The 15,580-nt window shown below is 46.6% G+C and overlaps 1 protein-coding gene and 1 non-coding gene across 2 annotated transcripts in view; one reads left to right on the forward strand and one right to left on the reverse strand.

The window, feature by feature from the left end:
- The first annotated feature begins 679 nt into the window (after positions 1–679).
- Positions 680–15,580, forward strand: part of LOC143273115 (transmembrane protein 184C-like) — a 92,308-nt gene continuing 77,407 nt past the window's right edge. The window contains exon 1 of the mRNA XM_076571479.1: positions 680–816. The gene's annotated coding sequence lies outside the window, so the exon portion shown is untranslated. The remainder of the gene's footprint in view (positions 817–15,580) is intronic.
- Positions 7,141–7,246, reverse strand: LOC143273651 (U6 spliceosomal RNA). Its single transcript, XR_013051833.1, has one exon. It is a non-coding gene; the product is annotated as a U6 spliceosomal RNA (small nuclear RNA).

Here is a 15,580-nt window from a genome sequence, read left to right on the forward strand (position 1 = left end):
AATTTATATTATCTTAAAGGGAGAACAGTAAGAGACTACCTGAAAAAAAAATATTTTCCTGAAAACCTGGAGCATTCTGAACACACAGGTCTGCTTTCCTCATCCTCACAAGATGCAGTTTCTGCAGGTTCAAAGCCATCCTCCCCGATGGGCTGATATCAGGCTTTTGAACACATTACTTCACAGAATGCAGCTGCTGCATCCAAGTTATGTGAAGACATTGTCACTGATGTCCCAAAAGAGCAGGAACCTCCTGATACAAGCCAACATCAAGACTTGGAAGACACAGTTGCTTCACAGGATACACTTTCTGAGGCCAAGCTATGTGAAGATGTCATGACTGATATCCCAGAAAAGCAGAAGGAGCCCCCAACCTATCAATGGATTCTTAAAGGTTCCACAATCCTCTTTGTGTGTAGGCTCAAGATCTGGACAGTTCAAAATAATTTAGAAATATTTTACCGAGAAAATGCAAAAGAGATGTAAATCTTGGCTTGTGATATTTTGAAGTGGAAAAATTTTTTAAAAATGAATATAATCTGGAGTATATTTTAAAAAATAGACACCCTGAGTAACTTTGATAATGTTAGTTTGAAAACTAGATTTGAGACCAAAGATGTTGGATATTTTTGTGGCTGTTGTAGGATTTCATTGTCTGCACTGAAATGTTCCTTGCGGCCACTGCCCATCATTATTCGTTCTCCTATAATCCCTACATGCGAGAGGCAGAGGAAGGCTCGTTCTTTGACTCTTTCCTGGCCTTGTGGGATGTGTCAGATATCAGAGATGATATTTCTGAACAAATAAGACACATGGGTAAGTAACAGCTATCTAACTTCTGTTGGTGTGAGTGTATATATAGGGGGTTGTCTGCGTGTGCAGGTACGGTCAGAGGTGAACCTCAGGTGTGGTCCCTCAGGAGCTGTTCAGCTTGGGGTTTGGAACAGGGCCTCTCACTATCCTGGGGCTCACAGATTGATCTGGGATCGTTGTCCAGAGGCCCCAGGATCCAGCTCTGTCGCTAGCACAGGACTGCAAGCTGTCCAGCTTGGGACCTGTGCTGAGGATTGAACTCAGGTCCTCATTCTTGTGTGGCAAGCACTTTGCAGACTGAGGTATCACCCCAACCCAAATACATAAGATTTACTCTAGTAATTTAAGAAATAAGAACATACTTAAAGCAGTACCATGATACAGGCTCTTCAAATCTGGGGAGAAAAAAAGAGGGGAACTATTTTTAGAATGGTAAAAATAACTTTTGGCTAATAAATTTATATTATCTTAAAGGGAGAACAATGTGAGGGTATCAGAAAAAAAAGTTTCCCTGAAGACCCAGAACATAGTGAACACACAAGTCTGCTTTCCTCATTGTCACAAGATGCAGTTTCTGCAGGTTCAAAGCCATGCTCAGCCGTGGGCCAATATCAGGCCTTTGCACGCACGATTACTTCACAGAATGCAGTTCTGTATTCTTACAATTTTTGCTTGGAACTAATATTCAACAAACTCTTAGACGATTTTCCTCTTTTTTTCTCTGTGTAGCTTTGTGCCTTTCCTGGAACTTACTCTATAGAACAGACTGGCCTCGAACTCACAGAGATCCGCCTGCCTCTGCCTCCCGAGTGCTGGGATTAAAGGCGTGGGCCACCACCGTCCCCCAATTTTTTTTTTTTCAAAGCTGTATTTTAAGTTTACGATTAGCGACTTTTCAAGGTGAAAATGAAAATTTTTTTCTGGGCAACATTGTCATCTTTAGCTGAAAAACTACCTTTCCCAGAATGCATTTCTCTCATCAGCCCACTGTTGGGAGTGAGAAAAGTAGCTCACATTTCCCATAGTTCTTTTTGGGTCTGGGAAACTTCCTGTTTCCTTTTACTAGGCTTGCTTTCACATTAAAAAGAGTAAACGAGCTTATTCTCACTATGGGAGTTTTCTTGAGTCAAAGGTTTCCTGTTCTCCCTGACGTGGCCCTAATAGGTGTTTCTATTTCATTGGATCTGGTCCCAGATCAGCATTGTTTGCGTGCATCAAGGCATGCACTCCTGATTCTAAAATTTTCTCGGGGCATTGTGCATTTTCCCTAGTCAGTGAAAAGAAACAAAAGCATTTAATAAAACAGAGCTTTCCCGCAGCTCCTTCAGATACTTTCTCCCAGACAGATATCTCCTTCTGCTTGTCACTAAGGGAGGTTTCTGTTCTCCCTAAGCTTGGATTAGGACAGGTGTACTTCCCTACATTTCACCTGACCCAGTCACCCAGCGGGTTCCGTGCACTCTCAGACAGCGGCTTATTCCTGGAGTCAACAACCTCTAGGGCGTCACCCTCTCCTCACCGGGAATCAGAAACCACAAGTTCTCAGTTCTGTCCTGGCTCTGCAGCTGGGCTTCACTGCTTTCCCCAGCAGCCCCTCCCATCAGAGAAGAATGTCCCTCCAGCTCCATGCTGGACAATTGCAGGAACCCTCGCATCCCGCATCCTGGAATGCACCCAAACTCCGAGGTGCTGCCTCGCGGCTTCTCAGTGCAACACTAACAGAGGGTTGCCGCTCAGTGCAACACTAACAGAGGGTTGCCGCTCAGTGCAACACTAACAGAGGGTTGCCGCGGAGAGGCTCCGTTTTTACTGCTGCATGCGTCCGAGTCAGCAGTTTCCTGCCCCCCTGACTGACGCTCTGTGGCTAAGGCTCGTACTCCCAAACATTTCCTCTGGGGATTCTGTCTGCTGCTCGCCTGGCTAGAAAAGCCAGAGCTCAGAAGAGAGGTTTTACCCTGCTCTAAAGATTTGTTTTTCCTTAGAGTGAATCACAAGTGGATTCCTGTATACGTCATTAACAGGTGAATCTTATTTTTGTACTTACCGAAAGAGAAACTCAGAGAGTTCTGAAAGGCCTTTTTAGTCTTTTAGCGAGATTTTACCAAGTTTCCCCCCCCCCAAAAAAAAATGCTTTCAGCTTGAGAGAAAGATTAAGTTTTTCCCAAGAGAGGGAAACACCATCGAGTTCATTCCCAAACTTCTAAATTTTGACTTATTACACCTACATTTTGCTTCAGGGAGAATAACTTTCTCCTGCTGCTTGGACTTAGCATTTTAGCTGCCCCCATGGCAAAAGCTTCCATAAGAATCTTTTTCCTACCCGATAAACTCAAAGACGATAGATTTTTCCCAGTTGGTGTTCATAGCCCCAAAGTGAAGACTTAGTTTTTCTGTCTAGTTGCCTAACTTGAGTTTTCTTTGTGCTATTTTCCTATATTTTCCCTACTTCACTACTCTCAACCTTCCTAATTTTTCATAGATAGAAAATGAGAGACAGGCTGGGAGGTGGTGGCGCACGCCTTTAATCCCAGCAGGGCCAGGCGGATCTCTGTGAGTTCGAGGCCAGCCTGGTCTACAAAGCAAGTTCTAGGAAAGCTACACAGAGAAACCCTGTCTCGAAAAACACACACACACACACAAAAAAAAAAAAAAGAAAAAAGAAAAGAAAAGAAAATGCAAGATAGAAATATCGAGAAGATTTTATGCTGTAGCACCTGATATCCTTCCAGAAATTTTTATCAGGAATTTTTCCTTTCCTCTTGAGGATAAAACACCCTGCCCTATTAACTTTTTCTTTTCACTCAAAACAGGAATGAGCCCCGGTCCCACTCTGCCTTTTGCCAAGCACTCTGAATATTATAAAAATATGTTATTATTACCTTTTCTTTTTCTTTGTCCCTGTTCAGGCGCCATCTGTGGAGGGGCTACCCACGACACCCACATTAGAGTGCTCTCGAGTAGGAGCAGCAGGAAATGTTAGAAGGGTAGAGGGGGAGAAACAGATAATACAGGATAGCCTCCAGAGGGCCTGGGTCCTAATCCATCAGTCTCCACTGTCTCTGCCCTAGGGTACATAAATGAATGCCAAGGAGTGAAGCAAAAGACCTCCCCACAGCACAGCCGAGTGCAGACCATCCCAGACACCTGCACTCAGGCCCGTGGTCCAATCATCCTCTATGCGGACCTGCTGGGTAACGCCACGAGGAACCCAAGAACGGGCTCCCACACTGGTCTTTCTGCAGGACAGAGCAATCCTGTCCCTTTCTGGGAGAGCCGCTACAGTGGAGCTTTGCTCAGCCCCCACTGAAGGGGGCTTCCTAGCAGAGGTCTGCTTCTTCTCTAGCCTAAGATGCTGCTTCTTTTGCTTCTCTTTGCAAAAGGGGAAACCCCCGCAGAAATGTAGCAATCTCCTGGCTCTGGAGAAAAGTGTTACTTTTTCAGCTTTCCCCCTTGGTTAGTCCACTGTGAGATGTCTCCGCAAGGTTCTTACTGTGCCAGTGAATGAAGATCTTCACACCCAAACCTCTTTTGAGAAAGAGATTTGGGAAGGAGTCCAGGAAAGTGACTGCCTCTACCAGGGTGGAGATAACGGCCACCAACTGACCAGGCAGGGCGGTTTATATAGGATCTTGGGGGGGGGGGCGTGTCATCCAGGGATTGGTTAGTTTTTTTCTGCCCAGGGATTGGTCAATTTTGTGGGCGTGGATCAGACATGGCCCAGAGCCAAACTGTGTTTCTTTCACTGGCCTTTTTTTTTTTTTTTTCCCCTCCAAACACTAATTCTAAGGCCAGGGCACTTTTCTTTTCACTGACTCTGATTCTAGGGACCAAGAGTGTTTCTTCGGTACTGGTTTCAGAGTCAGGGCATGTTTCCTTGGTTCTGGGTTTGGGGATAAAGTGTTCATTTCTCTGGCTCAAGTCCCAGACCCAGGCTGTGTTTCTTTCCCTAGTTCTGGGCTCCAGGGCCAGAGTGCTACTTTCCTGCTCTGTGATTGGTTGGTTTCACAGGTAAGTTGGCTAGGGGCAGAGATGGCTCTGATCTGAGCCAAACTGTTTCTTTCACTGGCCTTTCTTAGCCTTTTGACTCTAATTCTAAGGCCAGGGCATATTTCTTTCACTGACTGATTCTAGTGACCAAGAGTGTTTCTTTGGTACTGGTTTCAGAGCCAGGGCATGTTTCCTTGGTTCTGGGTTTGGGGATAAAGTGTTCATTTCTCTGGCTCAGGTCCCAGACCCAGGCTGTGTTTCTTTCCCTGGTTCTGGGCTCCAGGGTCAGGGTGGAGGCAGCAGGCACATACATGGTGCACATACACACACTCTGGCAACATATGCACATTAAATAAATTAAAAACAAGCACACACATGAAAGACATTCTGTAGTCCTTCTGTGTCAGAATTTAGTACAGCTGGGCGTGGTGGCGCCCGCCGTTAATCCCAGCACTTCGGAGGCAGAGGCAGGAGGATCTCTGTGAGTGTGAGCCCAACCTAGTCTGGAGTGCAAGTTCTAGGACAGCCAGGGCTATATAAAATAGAGAGAATCTGTTCAAACAAACAAACAAACAAACCAGAACAGAAACCTTAGTCCCCTTGTGAACATAGTGTCTTGTTTTAAAAAGCACCGTGAAAGGGCTGAACTCTTCCTGTAAGTCCCCTTAAGAAAACGGCTGTTCCTGCTTCTGTGAGAGAAGACAGAGGACACAGCAAGACGGGGCCAGGAGCTCGAAAGCAGAAAACAGAACACGGTGGAGGAGGGGGACCAGGGCAGACGACAGAAAGCCAGGACAGTGGGCCTCCAGCAAAAGGACAGGTGAATTAGACCCTGCTGCCGCCGTTTGATGGGTCTGCCCCCATAGTTCACACAGTAAGGCTTAGTCCTCCTGTGGTGGTGGATCTTTCAGTGTTGGAGCCTAGTCGGAGGGCTTTAGAACTGGGGGTGTTCCCTGGCCAGGGGCTGGGGGTGACACCCAGGCTTTTTGGCTTCTTTGCAGTGATCCTGTAATTTTTTTCCCCTCTTGCACACACTTGTCATCAGAGGCTGAACCACTGTCCTGCCCGCCCTAGCCTTTCAGCTTTCGAAAGTGTGAGCTCTATAAACCTTGGTGAAAGCATACCAAGGGTATTTCATTATAGCACTGAAAAGTGGACTAATGTAAACAGTGTAGGAAGGCTGCAGAGACGGAAGTCACACCACCGTGAAGAGGGAATGTACCAGCGAGTGCCCCCTTCCCGCCCCCTCCCCGCCCCCTCCCTCCTACAGCTGGCCTGAGAAACTGGATGTTTCAGAATGACTTCCAGACATTTTGCTGGTTTCAGCCGTACATCGAACCCTCAAGAAACAGTTGTGTTTGGCTGGCCTGTGTCCTGGCTCTGGAATATTCAGAAGGTGTAGTAAGATCTTTGACAGAAGTCACTTTCTCAGAGCAGTTATGCTGGGCTCTCTTCGGCAAACCCTCCCTGCCCTTCCCTACCCACCCCCTTCTGTTCTCCGTCCCGTTTCAAGCCAGAGGGACCATGAAGCTGAGCTTGGCAACCCTTGTATTGCTTTCTTGTAGTCTAAAAATATTTTCTGATGAAGAACATGTGGTTGATTTGAGCAGAAAGCCGGTCAACTTACTATCCCAAAATCCTAAAGACTGCTATTAACTCCAGCTCGACAGAGGGTTGCCCTCCCCAGAGCGGTTTCTCTAGCTAAGAGCTGCATCTAGTGAACTTGACTTGCTGACTTTGCTCCAGATGGAGGCTTCAGCATACTGACACCACCCCACCCCCTTGTCCTGGGACCTCATCAGCCAAGTTTTCTGTTTTTCCAAGGAATGTTGTTAGGGTTGGGGAGTTATCTCAGTGGTAGAGAGCAGAAGTCCTTGTTTGGGTCCTCAGCTTGGGGTGGGGTTGAGTGTCAGGGGTGGGGGGCTGGACAAGACAAAATGACAAAAACAAAACAACTTCCCAAGAGCCCCAAAACCCAACCAACCAGCCAATCAACCAAGCAAAACATCCATGAGGCAACCAAAGAATATTGTTGCCATTTTAGACTAGAGATAGATTATATAAACTATAGGAACTGAATGGATTTGATGACAGCTTTTAGGATTGTGAGTGTGCTGTGTGGGCGCACACGGAGGCCCGAGCAGGACATTTCCCGTCTGTCGCTCTGCCTTACTGTCTTGACGTGGTCTTTGGCTGACCTGGCGAGCTCTCGGGATGTCTGCCTTTACCCCGTGACATGAGTGCTGACTTGAACACAGGTGTCCATGTTTGCGGGCAAGTCCTCTTACACATGGAGCCATTTCCTCGGGCCTGTGGTTTCTTTTTAAAAATTTTTTATTTAAAAATATGGAAAGCTTCAAGAATTTGCATGTCGTTCTTGAGCAGGGACCATGCTGGTCTTCTCTGTATCGTTCCAATTTTAGTATATGTGCTCCCAAGCGAGCACTTATTTTTTAATTTTTAAAGTCAAGGTTTTACTCTGTAACTCTGGCTGGTCTAGAACTCACTATGTAGACCAGGCTGGTCTCAAACACAACTCAGAGATCTCCCTGCCTTTGCCTCAAGTGCTGGGATCTGAGGTGTATACTACCGTAGCATGGCCCACGGTTCCATTGTTTGCATCCTGATGTGTAGTGTTGTGTCCTTATTTCTCCTAGAATGGGATGATCTTGGAAGGAAGCCGTGATCTGTTTCACTGGTGAGACAGTTTCTCAACATACATGGTTCTGATCTTTAGGGAGGCACTGAAGAAGGGAGAAATGGAAGTATCTATTATAATTCATAATTGCAAATTTAAGGTTCTATATTTCCCTGCTTTTCATGGTTTCAAACAGATGGAAAATTTAAAAAAATGAACGACACATCCGGCATTCCGTTTCAAATATGTTCACCAAACTGTCTTTATGTGGTGAAGTCCAGTCTGCTGCCACTGTCTCCCTTTCATTCTGAAGACTGACAGGTCCTTTCCACAGCGGTGATTAGTATTTAAAGTGATTACCCTGGGGACACACAAAGTCCGTGTAATCAACAGTGATGATATATTTAGCCCAGCTTTCCTGCTGTATAGTTAATACCTTTTAATTGTTTAGAAATTAGGCATCAAGCCGGGCCGTGGTGGCGCATGCCTTTAATCCCAGCACTCGGGAGGCAGAGGCAGGCGGATCTCTGTGAGTTCGAGGCCAGCCTGGGCTACCAAGTGAGTTTCAGGAAAGGCGCAGAGCTACACAGAGAAACCCTGTCTCGAAAAACCAAAAAAAAAAAAAAAAAAAAGAAAAGAAAAGAAATTAGGCATCAGTTTGTGATCACGTTTTTGTTCGGTTTGCTAAAATGCTTTCTATCCCTATCATTTCAGTTTAGAAACTGTGGGAAGCTTCCAAGGGACCTGTTTTCATCTGTTTGCAGGTTTATAGACCCATGGCTGGAACTAAGAACATGTTGGGAACGCCTTAGGTGACTGCCAACTTTTTCTAAGCATGGAATCAAACAGTACATTTTTGGGTGATGAATAATTAGAATGTGTACTGAAAAATAATTCTTTTATGCACATGTTTCACATTACAGACTAGTGCCTGGCCTACTCGAAACAGAAGAAAAACATGTTCTGAGCTATCATCGTGTGTGCCGACTGTGTGTACTGTGTGTATTTTCAGGAACCACCATCGTGTGTGCCGACTGTGTGTACTGTGTGATTTTCAGGAGCCACCATCGTGTGTGCCGACTGTGTGTACTGTGTGTGTTTTCAGGAGCCACCATCGTGTGTGCCGACTGTGTGTACTGTGTATATTTTTCAGGCAGGCTCTTGCAGTGTTGCTGGTCTCAAACTCATGGGTTCAAGTGATCCTCTTGTTCAGCATCCCATGTGGCAGGAACCATAGGCGTACACCACCACAGGCGTGCACCACCACAGGCGTGCACCACCACAGGCGTGCACCACCACAGGCGTGCACCACCACAGGCGTGCACCACGGCACCGACTTTGGAGAGATGGCGTGTCCCCACACTCGCAGTCCTCAGCATTCTTGTCACTGCCTCAGGTCACACGTCATTTGGGTTATAGCGAATGATCCGTGGGGGACACCCATCTCTTGCTTTGAGCTTATTTCCAGTTTATCACAGCAGGTAGGCATCCTAGCCTCTATTCCTGTGATTTTATAGCACTATTAACTTCCGTCACCGGCGTAATTAAACAGTATAACCAGTACTTATTGAACACTTAATTGATGCCAAGCAGAGTACTTAAATTAGGCAGAGTTGTTCATATTTTGGCCTGAATTCAAATTCTCTGTTACTTTGCTCAGATTACTAAATGTCTGGGAGCTGCGACATGGAGTACTTGTCTTAGTCAAAGCGAAGTACCCTGGACAGACAGATTGGCTTCAGCAGAATGTCGCTGTCTCATCCTTCTGGCTACGGAAATCTGAGGTCAAAGCGTTGGCAGCCTCCTCTGCTGCAGATGTAAATCTTCATATAACCTCTAACACAGATTTCTGTTGCTGTAACAAATGCCTGTGCTAATCAACTTAGGAAGTGAGGAGGTACATTTTGGTTCATAGTTTTGAAGGCTTTAGTCCATTACCAGTCGGTTTCATTGCTTTGGACCTGTGGTGGCACAATGTGTCATGGTGGGAATAGCAGAAAACTCTTCCATGCCCAGGGTGGAAGACAGAGGACAAGACCCGGGTCCCACAGCCAGCATGGAGGACCCCGTGATCCAAGCATTCCAGTAGGCCCCACTGAAAAGGTACCGTCTCCCACGGCCTAGCTGGCCTTTTAGCCACACGGGCCTTTGGGTCATATTCTAGATGTGCTCCCCAGGGCAGTGTATTTGAAGTGACTTTGGTGTGACATTGTTGAGAAGGGGACTTCTTAAGTAGGGCTGAGTATGGGAGGTGGCGGTTGATCCTGGTGAAAGGGTGAGCTTTTGGTTTGCTCCACCCCTTTCCAGCTGTGTCGGTTTGCTCCACCCCTCTCCAGCTGTGTCGGTTTGCTCCACCCCTCTCCAGCTGTGTCGGTTTGCTCCACCCCTCTCCAGCTGTGTTGGTTTGCTCCACCCCTCTCCAGCTGTGTCGGTTTGCTCCACCCCTCTCCAGCTGTGTCGGTTTGCTCCACCCCTTTGTAAAGTTTTATCCCTGATATGTAAACTTAGTGCATGCGTAGTGTTAACTGGTTCCTGGCTAGAGGTCAGGGAACACTTTTCTTTACACTCTATCATGTGTGAACAGTAGGTGTTGGTGAACTTGTGTTTCATGTATGTGCCTCTGTACAATTTTCCTTGACCCTATCAATGCCTCTAAGTAATTTAAGACTAGTTCAAGGGTCTCTTATGGGAAGTTTTTAATGCTTCTGCTCTCTTCCCTGCTACTCTCATTTGAAAATAGGTCAGGTTCGTTTCTTCTTTAGCCCACAGGAATGCTAGAGCCCTCTCTGGGTTTAGTAGTGACCTTCAGCTTCCTCTCTCCCTGATTCTTCTGGTGTGGGATGTATCTGCCAAAGGACAGTTCAGATTTCAAGGTTTAAAATATATCTGTCTGTCTGTCATCTGTCTATCACCTACTTAACTATCCATTCGCCTGCCTACTCACGAACCATCCTATCCATCTATCTGTCTGTCTATTATCATCTGTCTTAATCTATCTACCATTCATCTGTCTGTCTGTCATCATCTGTCTTTATCTATCTTCCATCCATCCATCCATCCATCCATCCATCCATCCATCCATCCATTCATCCATCTATCCAAGAAGCCAGGACCTTGGTGATAGGCAGACATTCCAGTGCTGAGTTATACTCACAGCACTTTTGAAAAGTTTGTGTTGCTTAGGCCTGCTCTGAACTTCTCCCCTCCGTTACTACGTTTTGTTTTGGTAGCACTGGGCATTGAACTCAGATCTTTGAGCATGCTGAACTTTTTAACCACTGAGTTGTACTACATGCCAAGTACCTCCAGGTTTGTTTTTCTTTTGGTATGTGCTGTACCTGTTAGTGTGTCTGTGCAGGTGCTCATGGAGGCCTGAAGTCCACAGTTGATATCAGTGTCCTTTGTAGATTGCTCTCCACCTTTCCTTCAGGAGAAAAAAATCCCCCTTAAAAACCACATTCATTCATTCATTCATTCATTACGCTAGCCTTACCTTTAGTTTTTTTTTTTTTTTTTTTTTTGAGATAAGACATCACTTTAGCTAGCTGGCTGTCTCTGTCCCTTCTCAGTGCTGGGGTATAAGATGTGTTGCCATCCCGGGAGAGGGGGTGGTTTACATGAGCTCTGGGGACCTGACCTCTGGTCCTTCTTCTTGTGCAGAAGGCATTTTATTGAGACATCTCTCTAGCTCTGCTTTTATTCCTACTGTTTTTTTTTTGTTTTTTTTTTTTTTTTTTGGTTTTTCGAGACAGGGTTTCTCTGCGTAGCTTTGCGCCTTTCCTGGAGCTCACTTGGTAGCCCAGGCTGGCCTCGAACTCACAGAGATCCACCTGGCTCTGCCTCCCGAGTGCTGGGATTAAAGGCGTACGCCACCACCGCCCGGCTTATTCCTACTGTTTTTTAAAACCACAGTTGTACGCATAGATCAGAAGTTGGTGTCAAGGTAGGGAGTGAGAAGCCGCTTGGAAGGAAAAATGAGAACAGGCTTGCGGGCTTCCGTCTGAGCGCAGACGTGACGGTGAGTGACTGATGCTGGTTCCTCCCAGAATGCTCCTCAACTCGTGACAAAGCCTTAGCAATCCTGCATCACTCTGAGAACTCTTAAGTAAAATCAGTGTGAACTCCCAGGGTACAAATGGTCACAGCATTATTTAACTTGTTGACTTCTGGGAGAAAATATGTATTCTATAAATAGAGCGTTTCCAGGCATTTTCCATATTAATTAGAACTTTCCCAGTGTGCTCTCTGCAGTTGAACAGGGTTACTGAATGCAGTTTTCCAAATGAAGCTTGGTTTCCTGAAAGCTATTTTGGTGTGGTGGATAAGTGCAGCTGTTCATATCTCTTTATTTTACTCTGAGTCATTGGGTGGGCGGAGCTGACGAGAGCTCCAAAGGCAGCTCGGAGGCAGTTCGGTGGGGCTGACGCTTTTATAATGGACTAGGAAGGATTTAGACAGACCCCATTGTGTAATTGAGTGGCTGAAAAAGGAGTATGTCGTGTGCAAGACCTGGCAGGTGTCTTCGCATGTGCTTCCTTTGGTTTGTTGGTGGAAGCCGTGTGCTTTTCAGCATAAGATAGCGTCCTTTGGGCTGAGTAGGTAGCTTAGCTGGTAAAGGACTTGGCTAACATACAGGAAGTCCTGGTTTCAGTCCCCAGTACTGCATAAACAGACAGGATGGCTCCTCCCTATAATCCCGATCCCGCCCCCGCCCAGGTAGAGGCCGGAGGATTAGGAGTTCAAGGTCATTCTCAGGCTGTTTAATGAGACAGTCTGGTTACATGGGATCCTGTTATTAAAAGAAAAATAGGGCTCATGGAAAACATTCAGAAGAATGAGACCGGGGATTGCCACAGACGAGCATGGCTTTGCGGATGGGAGGTTTGATGTCCAGCACCACACACACAAAGGCTAAAAGTACGCATGTTGATTGTGGACCAGTGTGACCTTATTTTGTGGCTAGTTATGGATGTGTAAAGGACCCCCCAGCTTCACAGAGTTTCACAGTAATTCCGCCTAGTTCATCCCAGGTTTGAATTTTGCTCTGTCCTGTGTGTTTATCACTTGGGAAGAGAAGTATTTTTTTTTTTTTTTTTTTTATGAAACAGCTTTTGGCCAGGCTTGATCCGTTCCCCTGCATAGTAAAGTGGCCAGTGGCAGGCTTCCTGTTGTAGGATCCCAGCTGCTCAGGGCTGGCTTGGGAAGCAATGTTAAGTTGTCCGGCTGTTCTAGGAAGCAGCTCAGATCCCTGTGTGGGCCGTTCTGAATTATGATGGAGCGAACTGACATGGCAGTATTTTCTGGTATGTGGTTTCCAGGGTTACTGTGATCTTCCAAATAAGGGTTTAAAAACAATCATGTTTTTTCTTGGTGAAGTTTAAAACAGTCTGTTAAAAAGCATTCGCTGTGAGTAATAAAAGCCTGGGGTCCAGTGGAATGATAGGCCGACCATCCAGCCAGGTGAAGGGGGAGAAGCATGGCGTTTGTTCTCTGCCTCCCACTGAGATGCTGCCAAGTGGGGAGCTGGTGAAGCCCCTTGCTAGAATGGCTTTCTTCTACCCATTGAGTGGTTCTTGGTCAGCTCTAGAGCACAGCCTGGAATGTGGTGTGCAGTTGCTTGGGTGGTGTGTATCAGCCAGGAGTGTGGGCCCGGGAACCCCCCTGTCTGGGTGACTCCCAGCTGGCTGTGTCTGCTGTGTGAGCTTGGGCAAGATCCTGGCCTGTCTGTGCCCCAGTCCTTAGCTGCCAGATGGGGTGAGGAGCATTTACAAGTGGTTGTGGGAATGAGGTGAGTTACTGTCTCTAGGCATATGACACACCTGACAGGAATTAGTCCTGTATTGGTATGGACTGTTCTCGTAAACTTGGCGTAAGTTCTTTGGTCAGACCCAGCAGACGCTCCGTTCCTGCTCACCATCCCTGACATAATTTGTCCTGGGTTCTCCAGCTCAGATCTTAAGTTCACCGGGCTGGGTAAGCATGAGCTCTTCTTAGTGGAGTCTACATGGCCACATTCCTTGCTTCAGATAGCCAGTGTCCTTTGATGCATTGTTGTGCACATAACAGTGTGTAGGAGGAGGACTTGGCCTGAGTTTGTGTCTGCTTTAGGATGACGGTTCCATTCGAGGGATTTTTGAGATCACAGCTTTACTTATTTCTTTCTAATTTTCTTCATTCTGTTGCATACATATTTATTTATTCTCAACCTTCTTGGCCCACGCTTTTGTTTGTGTTGTGGCCTGAGGCCACCTAGGAGTTACAGAGCTTGTTTGGGAAGATTGCATAAACTCACATGATGCTTTGTGTGTGTGTACACACACACACACACACACACACACACACACACACACACACACACACACGCGCGCGCGCGTGCTTTCTCCTCAGAGTGCACAGAGGCAGAGACAATAAATATTTTGTCATTACAGAGTTCCTCAACAGCATGTACTTGGTTACATGTCCTTTACTTACTTACCTATATGTCCTTTAGTGGGTTGCCACAGCCCTTTCCTGCTTGAGGATGGGGGGTGGGAAGGAAGGGAGAGACAGAGACAAAGACAGAGACAGAGAGAGAATGAATATGAATGAGAATGTCCCTGTGTGTATGTATTTGTAGAGCTAGAGGTTGATGTCAGGTGTCTGTTTCAGTAGCTCTCCACCTTATTTTTGAGACAGGATCTCTCCCTGAACCTGTAGCTCCCTGATTGGACTAGATTGGTTGTCTAGATAGTTCCAGGTATCTACCTGGGCTTAAATTGTGGCTTTGTGGCTCATTGGCTACAAATAAGCTAAGCAGTAAGCTTTAGACTTCCCGTGGAACATGGGTCTCTGCTCCCTTCTGCATATAGGGAAAGGATGTAAAACACCTTGTCAAATGCAGTACCTCCAGTCTTGAAGTTGGTGGCATTGTTGACCCTAATAGAATGCTTATTGTGCATTAGGAATTGTCTTGAGGTGTATGTAGTACGTTTGTTAGGTCCATACTATTGCTACAGTACCCATTTTACTTATTAGGGAACCAATGTACGGAAAAGTTAAACTGAACACAGTGACATTGGACCCAAAACTCAGACTTGAATCTAGGCCCTGAATGTCATTTTCCAGAGTTTCCCTGATGGAGAAGTTTTTGGCAACTTCTCATACTTTTCATCATATAAAGCTGCCTCTTCCTGCCCTTTTAGGTCTCTGCACAGCACTTTATATGTTGCGGGTGCTTTGTTGTCTGTAGACCTGCCCCTGGGCCACAGATGCAGACTGCACAGAGAAAGTTGATTTTTGCAGATGTCGCTGGCAAATGTTTACAGATGTTCCTGCGTGAGTCCTGCTTCCCCTCTCAGGAATGCCTTGTGGTGTTCCCAGACAGCCGCGGCCTGGGACGCCATGCTGTGGAGTAGTTGATAAATGATGAAAGGGAGGCTTTCCAGACCCTTCACTTCTTGCTTACGCTTGCTTGGGCCTTGCTAACTTGGGGCTGTGCTGCAGCTGCTGGGCTGATAGGAAGCACATGCTCCTCATTGGGAGTGATGGTGTTTTGGGGAGCTCAGGGACACAGACTACATCAGAACCCAGACTCACGCTTGCTGTTGTAGGCCAAAAGCACGCTTTGGGGTTGTTCTGATCCACAAGGGCAGTGATACCTGAGTGAATGCTTGGTGTGTGGTGTGTGTGGTCAGAAGCTTGTCTTCTCTCCCTGCCTGTTGACTGCAGTCACGTTGAGATTCTGTTTGGCCAGGCCAGAAAAACTCTGCAGAGTTTGACTTGGCAACAGAGTGTGTGATGCACTTACAGCTGTCGTAGTCAGCCGCCCTCGTGAGTGTGCGTGCACAGCACTGGTGTCAGCCGTCCTGAGTGTGCGTGCACAGCACTGGTGTCAGCCGTCCTGAGTGTGCGTGCACAGCACTGGTGTCAGCCGCCCTGAGTGTGCGTGCACAGCACTGGTGTCAAACTGCTGATCATGGATGCGGCCTTGTCTCGGTTCTGTACTCATGTTCCTTAGCATAGACACTGGGTTTTCTTGCTTTGCTGGTTGAATTAAGAGCTCTGTGGCTGGATGGAATGCATTTCAAACTTCTCCTCATCTTGACCCAAAGACCTGGAGATGTAGCCTCTGACAGGGCTGTACTGGCGACTCCTTCACACACC

Source organism: Peromyscus maniculatus, chromosome 5 (genome assembly GCF_049852395.1).
Source record: "Peromyscus maniculatus bairdii isolate BWxNUB_F1_BW_parent chromosome 5, HU_Pman_BW_mat_3.1, whole genome shotgun sequence".
NCBI lineage: Eukaryota > Metazoa > Chordata > Mammalia > Rodentia > Cricetidae > Peromyscus > Peromyscus maniculatus.